The following is a 5,064-nucleotide window of genomic DNA, read 5'->3' on the forward strand; positions in this document are numbered from 1 at the left end:
TACAGATTAGAGTTAGACCACACTGAGAGGAAGCATGTAAACAATTAGATTTTCCTGCGCTATCCAAAGGGGCACCATGCTACTATTCTCTTAGTCCCCATAGAGTACAGAGCCTATCCCTACACTCTGATGCTAGAGGAAGGTGAGAAGAATTAGATAATATTGCCAATAGTGTGGCAAGCTCACCTGTCGCCATCAACTTGATTCTGACTCATGATGTCTCAGTGTGTTACAGAGCAGAGCTGCTCCACAAAGCTTCCTTGGCTGTCATCTTCACTGAAGCAGATTGTCAGGCATGTTACACCTCAATGTCCCTGTGTGGGTTCAAACCACAAACCTTCAGGTTAGTCCATGAGCACCAAACATTTGTGGTACCAAGAAATCCATGACGATCTAGAACACTGGTTTGAAACAAACAAACAAACAAACAAACAAACAAGGACTGGGGTTAAACACACACACACACACACACATCTTTACTGCCATCAAGTTGATCACAACTCATGCGACCCTTTAGGACAGAGTAGAACTGCCCCTGTGGGTCTCTGAGACTGTAGCTCTTTACAGGAGCATCAAGCCTCATTTTTCTCCCTCAGAGCAGCTGGGGGTTTTGAATGGATGATCTTGCGTTTACCAGCCCAATGTGCAGTCGTGCCACCACCAGGGCTTCTACACTGCCACTGTGCCACCAGGGAACGTGTGGAAGGTCCTAAATGCTAGCCTTTCCTTAGCCTTTTTCAACACATGTTCACTTTGTGATGAAAGCTACAAGTTCATTTCCCTTGTGGACTTCACACATAAACATGCACATTAACTAAAATATCTGTCCTCCAGACCCCTGTGGCTACTTAGTTCCTGACTGTAGAGACCCTATGTATGAGCAATATGAGTCATCTGACCCATACGCCAATTGTTTAAAATCAGCCTTAATATTTTAAAAGTTAGAATAGGTGCACAAGGAGAAGAGCATGGCTTCAGGTTTGGTTCTGGATGGGTACAATGGTCCTGAAGAGTCCCTCATACACTCATCATTCACCTGGAAGACTATGCATCACACTTGCCTATCTTGGGTCCCATCCCTTTGCTAGCCATGTTCTTTACCTACGGGATGGAAGAACAAGCCACTCTAAAATGCGGTGAATCATTCTATTCATTATATACTTGGAATTTATGGAGATAATCGAAGTCAAAAAATAACTCAACCAAACACATTTCATGCACTGGGAAACAGTAAGGAGACACGGGGAACCCTTGTTTTTTTGGGGGGGGCGGTTTATAGTTTCTGCTCAGCTGAGTCCACTTAGATGCCCGACTTCCCCAATCAGAAGGGTCCTCTGTTGGAGAGTAGAACAGTGTGGTTCTACTGAACAGTGGCTTATCCATCTGTCCTGCTGGCTTACATCTCTGCAGAATTATTGTCCGTTCCCCATCAGCCGGGGGTGGGGTGGGGTGGGGGTGGGGGAATTGTTGGGAGGAGTGGAATGGTTCCTCTGGGACCTACAAAAAGCAATTTACCTTTTCTCAAAAAGGTTTTGGCCTGTAAGTGTGCTTGCCGTTCCCTGGCTCGGTGTCAGGCTGTGTCAGAACTTGTTATGGGGGAAATGCCTGGGAAGGCAGTTATGCATGGCACATTTTAACCATGTGGGGAACGAGGTGGTGAAAGGCAAACCACTCTCTAAGTGTAGCGAAATTCCCAGCTACAAGTGTGTGTGGCAGCCTCCAGGTAAGTTTCCCTGCTTCTTACACTCACACTGTTGGCGCTGCTCAAGTACAGCACTCTGGTTTTAATACAGTTACGCCCCTCAGGAAGGAAGCTCGCTGATAACTATCCTATTTGTAATGATCAGGTGCCATCCCTATGACCCATTGAAGGTTGCTTTTGCTGTTCATTTGAATCCTAGTTCAGGCAAGAAAGGGCATCATGAAGACTAAAACCATTAGTTTTCATTGGAAAATGGTGTAAATGAAGATAGCAACTCTTCCCTCGCTCTAAGATTCAGTCAACAAAGGGGCTCTGGCCTGAGAACTTGTGAACAAAACCTCCCATTGGGGTTGACTCACTTGCCAGCCGAGCGGGTCAGTGTGCCAAGCACTGACTTGTGTGGAGTGTCCTTCATAGAAAAATAATCACTTGGAGGAAAACCTGACATCATTCCCTTCTATTCTCCAAAAATCAGGCTTACAGCCCTGAAAGGAAAGCGCTCACTGGGCTGTTTTGACAGGTCTTCGTGACCCCATCGTCCTTTGCTCTATAACGGCCAGATCTGGAAGTAATAGACTGCATGGCAGTTCCTCGGTCTCATTTACAGAGTGCTTTCCCGTTGCTGGTGACTATTTGCTTTGTGGGAAAGGTCTACGCCGGCAGATTCTTTCTGACTAGCTCACTGACCTGCAGGTAGCCTTGTGTTGGAGGCAGGAGTATTACTAATTTATTGGGGTTGTATACTCTTAAGTCAGACCCAACACTAAGTGTTTGACATGTGTTCTATCTTAAATTAAGTTCTGAGCCCCAAATATGAGTTGTAAATACTACCACATTTATGGTGGCAATTTCATTTGGCAATTAGGTTTTCTTTAGTATGATGATGAGACAGTATTAGTTTGGGGTATATATTAAATCAACTTACTTTGAGATATAAAAAAGGAGTTTAAGAGAGTGAAAAAGTTGGGGAAGACAAATGCTTTGTCACATGAACATCGCCAAGGTATCGAAGTATCAGGAACAAGGTTCCTCCCCTCCCCCAGATGACAGACAGAGTCATACAGTTGTCAGTGCCTGATTCTTCAAAAGTGTATTTCCAGAGTTTTCTTCCTAGTTCCTCTTAGTCTGGAGCCACACTGAAACAGACTTGAACAAATCTGACTCACACAATTCCAAACTTTGTGATACATTTCTTTCTATCTGTAAGAATCACTGGTTTTACTTCTTTGAACCCAGAGAAACACATTTGGTAACCAGAGTGGTTCTAGAAAAACAAAATCAGAAGGAAGGCATTCTAAATTTGTTCTCAAGTATGATGGCTCTTGTCAGGGGAGCCTGCCCCTAACAAATCATCACAGGCCCGCAGGTGCAATTGTATAGCGATAATAAGTAAAGATTATAGTAAAGTCATAGAGAATAAGAGAGAGAGAAATAATGGAGTCAGACACATTTCATTGTAGCATGCTCAACTCAGCTCCTCTTGGTGGTACAGGGCCGGAGCAAGCGCAGGAGGGAGAGCTTTATTGTTAACCAAGGCTTATATGTCTTTAGGGATGTGCATGCCCCCTAATCACAGGTAAAGACATATGTCATAGGAAAGGGTTGTAAAATAGGCAATACGAGCAATAGGAGGGGGATATACAATGGGCATACGTGTAACAGGAAGGGGATGATCTAGGGGTGTATGTGACAAGAAGGGTGGACCTTGGGATTCATGATGTCAGCCTAACCTTGGTTATCCTTGAGGGGTCTTGACCTCCCTGGGCTCTCCTACAAGGAAACAGTCTACTGCTATCCTTACAGAAGGGAGTGGGCCCTGCTTAGGGTGGGACAGACTATACAGTCTGATTGCTCTAGATGGCTGATAAACCTTAGGGAGAATAACCCCGACCTACTTTTGTCGACCTCCAAGTGCAGAGTCATTTGCCATGTGTAGCAAGCAGCTGAGTTTGGCATATTTGGGGGAGACAACTTGGGAGAAATCTTTCCGTTTCCCACAGGTCCTCAAGGCACTGGTAACTCTGAGTCTCTGAATGAAATGCATGGATCAGAACCCCAGGTCTCTCGCATGGAAGGCAAATAGGCATTCCGCCATTCAAATTATGGGTAAGTCATTAAAGTGTTCTCACCATATAGTAAATTGGATCAATGGCTCCCTTCTAGAATGATGAACTTGCCTCATACGTGCCCCCTCTTAAAGTTTGTAATGAAACATTTACTCTTATGATTTTATGATTGCTTTTCTTCCTGACTAGATTGGGAACTTCCTTGATACATGCAGCGTGTGTTTTGTACTCAGGATCATGTCTCCTGGATTAGCACAGTGCTGAGCTGACAGTGGGGGGCTAGCCAACATCTTTGAGGAAGAAAGGATCCAGTCTCCTAAAGAGAATGCAAAACTCATAGGCCTGTACTCCAGTACTTTAAAATTTCCTTTATAGTTTTTCTTGTTAGTTACCTTTCTGTTAGTTGGCCCTTGGCTCATGGCGACAACACACACAAAACCCAAAGACTGCCAGTCTGGAAACATCTCCATGTGAGGTCAGTTGTATATTGGACCACAGTGACCCACAGGGTCTTTCCAGGCTTATTTTCATAACTAGATCAACAGATTTCTCTCTTTTTTTATGCATTAGTTTTGAAGCTAGGGTAATCAAAAACAGAGAGCTGGTAAATCCTTCGTGAAAATGTATGGAACAATTGAATGACAGCCAGGACCAGATTAAAGGTCTTCTAGTGACTGCTACAACCACTTAGGACAGTCTATCCAGCAGAGAGAGAGTGAGAGTGAGAGCAAGAGCGAGAGCGAGAGCGAGAGCGAGAGCGAGAGAGAGAGAAAGAGAGAGAGAGAGAGAAAGAGAGAGAGAGGTCTTTAGAATTATAAGGAAATTCAGTAGTTATTAAGACTTGAACATAGGCCAAGTACTGTGATAATTGCTCTACTTACTAGCAAAACCCAGTAGTACCGATAAGATTAGTATTCCCAGTACACAGTATCAGCTCTGAATCTAATCAAAGAGAAGCTAAGTCACACCACTAGGTAAGTTGCATATCTGGGTTGAATACTACTTTCATCATCATCATATTTCCCACTTGATCCCATCATTACTCTTCTCTGTGAATCAATCTCATTTATCCTCTCTTTTTACTGGATATGAACTTAGATCTCCCAAATACATTTTTCGTCTTTCGTGTCTCTAAATCTGTTTCCTCATCCATAAAATCACGTGAACAATTTCTACATTTTAATTACTCAGAAGACAAAACGAACACTATGAGGATAATGAAAGAGCATTGCTACAAAGTTTTAAAAACTTTTATTAAACACCATAGAGTCACAGTGTTAAACTATTGTTCTTCAT

The sequence above is a fragment of the Echinops telfairi genome, unplaced genomic scaffold, assembly GCF_000313985.2.
Source record: "Echinops telfairi isolate 266 unplaced genomic scaffold, ASM31398v2 ScPeMD7_31;HRSCAF=116, whole genome shotgun sequence".
Classification (NCBI taxonomy): domain Eukaryota; kingdom Metazoa; phylum Chordata; class Mammalia; order Afrosoricida; family Tenrecidae; genus Echinops; species Echinops telfairi.